The sequence below is a fragment of the Apteryx rowi genome, unplaced genomic scaffold (assembly GCF_003343035.1).
Source record: "Apteryx rowi isolate R43461 unplaced genomic scaffold, aptRow1 scaffold_11, whole genome shotgun sequence".
NCBI lineage: Eukaryota > Metazoa > Chordata > Aves > Apterygiformes > Apterygidae > Apteryx > Apteryx rowi.
Window position 1 is genome coordinate 4,737,423 of NW_020447308.1, and position 10,155 is coordinate 4,747,577.

General features: G+C 41.9%; 1 protein-coding gene across 5 annotated transcripts in view; it reads left to right on the plus strand.

Moving 5' to 3' along the window:
• The first annotated feature begins 2,931 nt into the window (after positions 1–2,931).
• MEF2A (myocyte enhancer factor 2A) overlaps positions 2,932–10,155 on the plus strand; it is a 103,969-nt gene continuing 96,745 nt past the window's right edge. Inside the window, exons 1-3 of one of the 5 annotated variants that reach the window (XM_026074607.1) lie at positions 2,932–3,265; positions 6,312–6,371; positions 6,680–6,789. The gene's annotated coding sequence lies outside the window, so the exon portion shown is untranslated. Of the gene's footprint in view, positions 3,266–6,238; positions 6,372–6,679; positions 6,790–9,677; positions 10,082–10,155 lie in introns of those variants that run through there. The other 4 variants (XM_026074601.1, XM_026074621.1, XM_026074631.1 and 1 more) reach the window with 4 other exon arrangements.

The window sequence follows — 10,155 nt, forward strand, 5'->3', positions numbered from 1 at the left end:
GTATGCTCTGGTTAAGGGGTAGATGAAAACCATGTCTGTGAGAGCAGTGGGACTTAGTTCTGCATGATAAAATAAATAATTTTGATTAACTTCGAGCTCCTCAGATGTTTGTTGTCACAGAGTAGCAGCTTGAGTGATTGGCAGCTCTGGTTTAATTGACATGTATTAACAGAAATTGCTCAATTTACATGGAGTGCTTCAGTCTGCTGTTTTAGAAGTTTTTGTTCCACATAGACTAACTTTTTAGCTTTGGAATAAATGGAGGACTTGTAAGGGTCATTAAAGAAATTGCTAAAGCTTCTGCAATGCTATAGGCCAGACTGCTGWCTGAGATGCATGGCATGCACATGCTTCCTAGGTAATGGTACTGATGCAATCTTAATCTGGACAGAGTGCTGGAGGCAGCTGTCTTTCCAACACTCAATTATCCTAATAATAACATGTTTTTTTTTCCCCCTCTCTGTTCTGAATGTGTGGCCTGCTGCAACTGTGCAGTATGCACAGCGTACTGCTTGGAGTGAGCAAAAAAACAGTGACCCAAATTCATCCCACAGCAAAGGGCACTTACATGTCCTCCTCCACGTTATGGGATCTACGCTGTATCTTTACCTTGGATGGATGAGCCAAGTAACCACCATGACAAAGTGCTGCGTTTCTTCCCATGGGTTACAGAAGGGCTCCTTACTTGTTCTGAACAGCCCTATAGGAACAAATTTCAAGTGTGGCCTGCGACCAGGACTACAGGGTGTTATAGGGGCAATACTGTCCTTGTATTGTCCATGTGCATCTTGTATCCTCCCTAGTGGGATGCTGATCCATAACAGAATCTTCTAAAGTCTCCAGCAAAACAAAGAATTCAGAGTAGTTTCCCACGGCCATTCTCAATAAAAGAATTTCTTAGAAGAGTTAACTCAGCCAGGAAATGGAAACTAGGGGGCCAAATTCCATTATTCAAGCCAATCTCCCTTTGGTAAAAAATTTCAGAAATTGTCCCTAGATGACTAATCCCAACTACGCATTCCTAATTTCAGCAACAGTTCCGAGAGATGAAGGGTGAAACCATTTGAGAAAATCAAGCTTTACTTGCTTGTTATTCATTAGGGATTATTTTGCTAGATTGAATTACTAATAATACTTCAGATTATTAAAATATATAAAACCCCTGTTTACTTTGCACTATCTATATCATTTTCTGCTCCTTAATGCTTTTCAAGCTCAAGGAATGAAAACAAACTCAGCTGTTTTGTGTTTGTTCATGGTTGACTTTTACCAGGAACATGTTAGCATTATTACATATTTGTTATTAAATGATGGCAGAGTGCACATTTCTGAGGCAAAGCAGAATACCCCTTCTTACCTCCAGGAGTTTATAACTGAAAAGGTTGGAGGATACCAAATCTGCTAGGAGAGCCAGTGGAGGCATTGCTGCCTTCACYTCTGCCTCTCTCTTGACTGCTTGCAGAAGTACCTGTGAATTTGGCTCACTTTTTTTGCTTACGTCTCAAATCATATGGGTTGCTTGAGGTGAATGCATGTGCCCTAGGCAAAGAATAGCATTTGGGCATAGGATTTTTGCTTTTCCTGGCTAGTCGAAAGTATTTCTATTGATGTTAGGTTAAGCTGTGTTGGATTTAGTTAAGCTAGTGCTGGGTAGCTACTTTTATTCTGGACTAAGAATGATTTGTGTCAATTTACCTTAAATCTATTCCTAATTGGCTTAAACTGCACTGAGCTAACACCTGGTTTATGCCCTCAGTTATCCCATTTTAACCAATAGCTCAGGCATGCCGTCCAGCTCCAGCAAATTAACGGGTTACCGCACATCAGCTGAGGCAGGGTAAGTGCAGCGTGCCTTTCTTTAGCCTGCAGCAAACGTGAGGGAAAATGTGTCAGCTTAACCTCAGGGGCAAAAAAAAGAGAGAAAAGTCTAAACTGGTTTCTTGCCTCTCCGATTGCCACGGGCTAAGAGCAAACACACATGGTCGATTACCATGGCTCAGTGGAGGCATGGGAAGTTGCCGAACATGTCAGCACATGAATGAGATCACTCATTCATGAATTCAGACCCTGAAAGCATCATTTAAAACTGGCTTTACATAAACAAGTGTAACTAACTGTGGGTAAGGACACGTGAACTAATTAGCGTGGGGATAACAAGTTTTTATGTGTCAGCTTTCCCTTATGCCTAGGTGATTTGAGGTAGCCTCGTCCACATTTACTGAGGAGGGAGGTATAGCTAATGCATGGCAAATTCAGAGCCTGACTTCCATTGCCCTAATTGTTTTAACGTAGTTTAAAACAATTTAGCTTGGCTAAAATGTAATAAAACAGATTTAAACCACGCCTATACCAGTTAAGCTAAACCTATTACACATTTTACTCTTAGCTTAGGTGGTGCAGTTTTACAGGTGAAATCTTTAAATTAGTAAGAGTTTTTCCATTTACTTTATAGAGCAGTATTTTATTGTGTACATAGAGAAGCCTGATGGCCCTTGGTTTTAGAGCCTAATTTAAAGATGAACTAGCGTCTTTCTTAAAAACAACTGAAAAACAACAAATCACCACCACCAACAAAAGAAAACCAGCAACCCCTTACTTTCAACTTTCTTCCCGGATAAYGCTAGTTTTATTACTCCACCCTGTGGGAGAGCTAAGAAGAAATTTGCTCCTTCCCAGCTAGGAATAAACACAGGATTTGCTAAACTGAAGCTAAAGATAGAAAACTCCCAAACCCAGGATAAGTCTGGACCCAGTTTCAAACTATGACTGGGGCCAAGGAAGCACGTGACCAAACAGAAAAAACTTTGTATGCTTTTCCTTTCTATTCAATAACTCAATTCAATATACTCAATCTCAGTTAATCTTTCTCTGCTTCCATATAATGGAAGGAAAGATATTTGATGAAATTACGTGCGATGCTTTTTCATGCAGACTGATTCAGCACAAGGCTGCAGGACCAGGCATTATTATCTCAAGTAACATGGACGTGTTTTGAACACTGCTTCTCTCTCTGCTATCAGCCACCACCACCTCTGCAGTAATGTGACAGCAAGAGAAAAAGGACGGGAAGGTGACAAAGTTTGCCCACACAAGCAGAAAAGAACTTTCTGTCCAAAGCCAGCTGGCTTGGCTTGGAAATGAAATGGCATTTTAGCACAAGATGACACGTTTGCATGCGTATTGGAGCTCTGTTTCAAAACAGTTGTCCTAGATGCAACAGCAGGTTCTGTGAAGTAGTTTGTCATCAAGTGACCATAGGAAACAGGTGAGCTGTCTGAGTGCCAATTTGTCTCCTAAACTGTTTGACAGATGAAGAAACCATGCTCAGAAAAATGCAACAAATGTGCTGCCCCATTTCATCTTTAGAATTGAGCATATTTTTTAGGAAAGGGTTGAGAAAGTATATAATAATAATAGCCCTAAATAACAGCAAAGAAAGAATAAACCCCTTAGTAACTGCCTGATAATATTTGTTCAGCTATAGACCTTACAAATGCGCACAAGTTGATCCATGTTAACGCTCTTGTTAAATTTGTAAGGCTTGTGTTCCATACTAAAGCAAACCTCCAACAGAGGATCAGGAATATTTACCATTACTTTAAAGGGCTGTTAGAAGCAGGGAAGCTGATGTCTGTTGCTTATCCTGTGGGACGCAGAGACCACGGTTCATTCATCTAGGTGTAGCCCCAAAGAAATCAATGGGAAATGCACCAACAATATGTTAGTACTCAAGAGCCTGGACAGCATCATAAAGTACCCCAAATGCACCTTGTAAACTGCCCATGTTTAATTTTTAAACTTCATTTGGTAAGTTAATTGCTTTAAAAGTTTCTTTGCTGTACCTCATACGTTATAACAGATCACGCAGAGCTGGTATGGGTTCTGTATATGAAGCTTACAAGACCAGGGCTATAGCATGCGCCTTTTCTTATGTACAGTGTGTTCAATGGAGTTTACAGGAAAACAAGTAAAATCCAAGAAAAAATAATATTTAAACTAACTTTTAAAGAGCTGAATATCTACAGCACCGGCTGATCGCAGTGGGAGCTGAGGATGCTCTGCACAAGGCAGAAGTACCTCATCTGGCTTTTAAGAGTTCCACAAGGCATTTTTCACTTGAAGAGGCACCATCAATTTCAAATCTACTTTAAAAAGCAGTTCAAAGACATTTAAGGTACTATGGTCTCCTATGTCTATTTCTGTCCCTTTTGTTTCCTAACAGCGTGGGATACTGACCACACATACTGCAGTCAAATATAGAAATTAAACCAACAGAAGAAAGGAGATTTTTTTTCTTTAATCTCTTGGAAAATTTTCCAGACTACAGCACAGCACAGTTCTTAAATTGATAATGTCCCTTTCAGAATTTATTTGCCAGGGAATGTTAGAAGAAAAAAGACTTCAGGGTCAGTTTGAACATTAAAAAGCCCCTTTTAACCAATTTAAAATCTATATTAGAGATAATGCCAAGCTGTGTTTGAACAAGTCTCCAAATAGGAAATTATATCCTACACCTTAAATATGCAAATAAGTTTGTAAAATACTCATAAATGATTTCTGTCTCTTTGGAAGAAGGGCAAGTTCTATCCTAAGAAAATTTTGATTGCATAAAAATAATAAAAATAGTTTAGCATCGAAATGATTTTTGTAGCTTTACACATATTATGACTGTCATATATTACCAGATGAAGGGCTGCAGTTTTTGAATAATGTAGTAAATATAATTTTTTTAAAGGGGCAAAGTGATAAAATATTATGGGAAGAGAAAAATATATTTTAATAAAGAAAATATTGGACTTAACTATTTTTCTTCAGATCTACTGTGCAATCTGTGTGTTCTCTATAAGATGTCAAGTTATAATATGCATATGTACACTTTGCTCTCTCTATAAATATATATGTGCATGACACACTTCTAAAAGCAGTAAATGAGTGCTGGGGAAATACAGAAACAATGAAGTTCCTAAGAGAGGCTTATTTTTTCAAGTTATTAAAAGAAGGTGGCAAGCATTCATGAGGATATGAAAATTTAAAGCTGTCTGCAGGAAACTCTGAAAACCTCTGGTTAAGGCTGCTGCCAAAAAATCTCAGCTATGCTATGTCAGAATGTTTAATTGCAAGCTGCAATTTTAATGAATGGAAAGATATGGCAAAAGCAGGAAGTTTCTGAAGCAACATAGAGCAACCATGAAAATAAAATACCAAAGGTTGTAATCTTAAATGCTGTTGGAAGCTGGAATTTCCATCCACGCTCTGACTCCTTTTCCTACTGTGCAGAATTTGCCAGCTGTCTGGCTAAAGAGAGGTAAGCTGTTCTGGATATCATCTTCTCCTGGGCTCAAGGCAGCGCTCGTTATGTCTATGTGAAGAAGTCAACTTCTTTGCATTTGTCGTTAGGGGTGTTTACAGAAGTGCAGCTTAGGAATAAGGTGAGGAAAAGCGAATGTCAGAGTGCATTAAATAAGGTATTTTCTTTATTTTCCAAGAAGCTTGCTTGCAACATGATGTTACTATTTATATCGGATCTCTTAAACCCAGCTGTTGGTTCATGTTAACATGCAGAATGGTGTGAAAATTCCAGCAGAAAAGTGCGAATCCCGGAGAGACCTGTGTTGTGTCATTGTGAGGACCTATAAAGTAACACAAGTTTTGCTGCGATGTGGATCAGGCATGCAGTCAGTGATGCAGGCAATACAAATATTTCCAGTGTTGATCTCTGGCATGAGGAGGCCAACAGCAAAGCAAAACAAAAAGTACCAAATGCAACAGACAACTTCAGATAACATAGTTAGAACCCATGGCTGGAAAATTTTGAAAGAGAACTTTTACCTGTAACTCAAAACTAGCAAATATACTGTACACCCACATTACAGCATTCTTAGACAAGCTGTGTCTGATCTAATCTTATATACCTTGGCCACAAGTTCTGGAAAAACAAATACTCCCAAGGCAATCAGATTACTGCATGTACCATATAACGATGTGGAAATATTAGTGGTTTACAGAGGGCAGTTTATGAAATAGATTGAGTGAATTTAATTCATGCATTGTCAGGTAATTTGGACTTCACTAAAATAAGGAAATCTTTACTTGATTGTATCTGTATTTGTTGGAGCACCAGAGCCAAATAGTAGTGTAATAATGATACTCTCAACCACAGCTAAAGTCCTGGGAGCCTGTTTGGAGCCAGCTTTCTGAGAGTGAAAGTCCAGGCTCTGTACTAAAGTGGTCCTTATGGGGTTAACAGGGTTACCCAAAGTACTGATGGAAAGGAACCATTATCTGCCTCTCTCTTTCTTCCTGTTTTGTAGGTGGGACTCTCCCCTTCTTATATCCTTTGTTTCTAATGGAAGTTCCCATCATGAAAAAACGTGAGTACAGTTTGGTTTTGTTGCAGTAAGTAGTCCTTTATAAAAATCTTCATTCATGGAGTACTTCCACCATTGTAAGTGAAACAAAATTAGGAATTAATCTGGTCTGTGATTTTTAAGAAACCTTGTTCTTAAAAGCTTGTTCTTAGCCCCTTCTTCCCTATAAAGGATATCTTAATTGTTTGACAAATATGCAAAAGCCACATAACATCCCCTTCTCCTCTTAGTCATAGTTTTAGAAGTCCTGCATTTTGTTTTTATACAAAGCTCACCTTTAGGAGCATGAGACTAAGAATTTTTTTCTGCAGAACACAAGATGAAAAACCTGCTATGTGGAATATTGCAAAAATTTGAAAGGAGGCCTGAGGAACAGCCGTGGTGCATCTCTCTGGACTGTTTTCCAAGAAGGTCCTGAAATGTAAGTTAAAAGTTAGCAGAGAGATGATTTTGGAGGTAGTGCCTCCAAACACCTCGAATGAGTGGAAATGCACTGGAACAGAGATGCATGGAAAAGCTCTATTGCCATAATGACTGGTGGATAATGGCTCTATTCAATTATAAGGCTATTTGGTTAAAACTAAGAACAGTGGTGTCTTTTTTTCATAGTTTTCTTTGTATTTCCTGTTTCTCTGGGTTTATTTTTCCTTTAGAATATTGTGAAAATTATACAGGCCTGCTACTTGGTCAAGGAAAGAGATTTCAGGTGGTTCTTTTTGATCTGTCAGTGACATACTTTGTCTATGGGTTGTAGGTAAGATGGGCAGAATTGCATTCAGTGGTTGTTCTCTTATTTCTCAAGGGTGATCCTAGCACATCCTTGTGATGATTTTTTACCTGTTAAGTGCGATGGTCTTTGGGGTTTTGTTGTGTTGTTGCTTCTATGGCCAGAAGTTCATTAGTCTTATAAAGGTCATAATTTTTTCTCTGTAGTATGGACTTTCCTTAATCACCTACAGCTTTGTATCCTTTGGATTATCCGGGTGCATTTTGCCTTTGCAGTCGTCATGGAAATTATAGCTAACACAGAGCATGGCCATCAAGTCGTGTAGTGAGTTTAGTCATGTTGATCTATAAATCCCTATATGGCTTTATTCATCCTAAGGGGTGTTATTTTTCACTTAGGCTATTGTGACACGTGAGAACATCTGTGACCTCCCCTCCCAATTCTTTTTCATTAGCAGTCCCAAGAGGGGTCCGGAGAAGCAGATGCAGCAGCAAATCATTGTGTATGGAAAACAACATCTGTAGTTTCCACTGGATGCCATATTTTGCACTTCCTTTTCTCAATTGTTACATAGGGCAGTATTTCAATTGAGAGAGGAATGCATTTTAGTGTGAGTGAAAGATGCTGCTCTGTACTCCTTAACTATTGTTTGCAAGGCATATATAAAAATCCCCTGAGCAGCAAATGCTGTGCTTATTCCTCTAGTGCTGCTGAAAAGAACAGATTAGAACCAATTATTTATCTCTTTAGCTTCCTGCTCTATTTTTTCCAGCTTAGAATAATATGATTACATACAGAAAATAATTAATAATGAGTATAACCAGAAGTCCTTGCTCAGGCCTGACTTCAGTTTTTCATTCAGACTCCCATTGACTTGTAAAACTTAAATAAAGAATTCAGGATTTTATCTAATGTCTTTTTAGTATATTGATTTTATGAGAGGATTTCATGGTATTAATCATTAGATTCTAGTAATAAACTTTATGGCTATTATGGATGATAGGTATAGTCAGGAATAAAAGAATAAATTATATTCATATAAAAATCAGTGGCATTTGGACCATTCATGTTGAGAAATGTAAGAAATCTGTATGTATTTAAATCTCTTCCTGTTCATTATAGGTCAGTAACAAGCAGCTTGGAAACATGACAGTAGATGGCAATTATTTGTATTTTGTTATTTCTTTGTCTCTTTCACACCTTTTATTAGCTGTTTACTAGATCCACGGTAAGAGATTGCATGCTCTTGCACTTCTGTTTTGAAGGAAAGGTGGATGTTTCAGAAGTTGTTGAACTTATACCCCTGGCTATATATTTAAAATCCAAGTAACCCACCCACTATAAATACTGATCTTCAAAACTTCAGCGAGCTGTTGCTGCTTCCATTTGAGCTAAATAATTGCAAAAAGACAACAGAAATTTACATTCATTTTTGGGGAATGGCCTTTGAGGACCTACGCTGTTCCCTCCAGTCATGTGGTTAACACACTTGGAGTTGGTTTTTCTGTCATTATTTCTTTCATCTTGGTTTCTAGTAATTTTTGGATCTACTCTTTTTTTGTATGTGACTTTCGATTCTTGGGTCCTGAAGCAAAGGCACGTACACTCTCCATCAGTGACTTACTAGTTTGAAACAGCTCTCATCGTTTTGCTCTGAGGCTTGGTACCTTGCAGTATAAATCTAGAAAAGCAGTAGAGCACGGAAGATTTTTGGCAAGTAACTTTTTATCATCAGAATTTTATCTTTGAGTCATTCTCTGGCCGCTGCCTTCTGTGAAGGAGAAAGATGCCAATTTTTACGTCTTGTATTATGTATTTCTAAGCAGCCTTTTCCACTTAAAAGCAAAATTAATGGGGGCTCTGGCAAAGATAACGCGAGCTGGAGACTGACGGGGGGGGGACCAAGGTGGGATGTCACCCCAGCCGGAAGGAGCCGGCCGAGCCCACGGCCTCACAGAGCAGCAACTCTCACAGAAAGCCAGCAAATGCTTGTTTCTGTGACAAAATGCTTGTTTCTGTGGCAGGAATGGCAGCACCGGAACAGCCGGGGAGGCTGCGGGGCCGTGAGGCGGCCGGGGACGCCGTGAGGCGGCCGGGGCCCCCCCGCAGGGCCCGGCGCAGCCGTTGCCCCGGGCAACCCCTCAGCACGTCGCCGCCAGACCCGGGGCGCGCGCGGCCCTGCCCTACAGGGGCAGGCGCGGCCGCGCATGCGCCGCAGCTGGCTGGGCGGAGCTATGTACGTGCGTCACTGGCGGCGAAGCGAGGGACGGGGCGCCCTGGCCGACGGCGGAGTGCGGATGCGCATGCGCTGTCGCCAGGGCTGGGGAAGAGGGGGCACGGCCAAAGGCTTCCTTGGCAGCGGGCCCCGCACGAGCTCGGYTCTGATTGGCTGTCGCTTTCTTCTCCGTCTCTCTGATTGAGCGCCCTCCTGTCACTCAAGGGCTCCACGTTTCCTCACGCCCCGCCCCCAACTAGCGCTCTGGTTGGCCGCCGCCTCTTTTCTTCTGCCGGCTCTGTGATTGGCCCCGCGCGCCCTTCACTCCGGCCCTCTGCCCTATGGGCTCGCGGCTCTGTCAGGATCGGGTCGGCGGCGAAGAATGTAGACCCGGCCGCTCCCCATGGTAAAACAAAGTAATCCGGTAATGCTGCCTGCTCAAACCGGGGCACTGCCAGCCCCACCGCCCGGCGCAGGTTTGCCCCTCACTCTCCCCTGATGCCGCCCCCTCCSCCGCCTGGCCGGCTCGGGTAAGCGCCCTCAGTGGTAGCCGGAGCTGCCAGGAGGAGAGGGCGGAAGGATATCTTCGAGATCCAGCTGTGCTCCGCCTCCTGAGGAGAGAGAGTGTGACAGAGGAAGTAGTTCCGGCCTCGATTGGGCCTTGTTTCCCAAAAATAGCGCCCAGTGGGTATCCGTGCGCCGGTGTCAGTGTCTCCTGAGGAGCCTCAGCGGGGAGGAGGCAGGAGCGGCGGCGGCGGGGAGCGCGGGCGGGTGAGTGAGCGGCGGGCGGGCGAGGGGGGGTCCCCGCTTTGGGGAGCGCGGGGCAGAGTCCCGCGAGGCTCCGG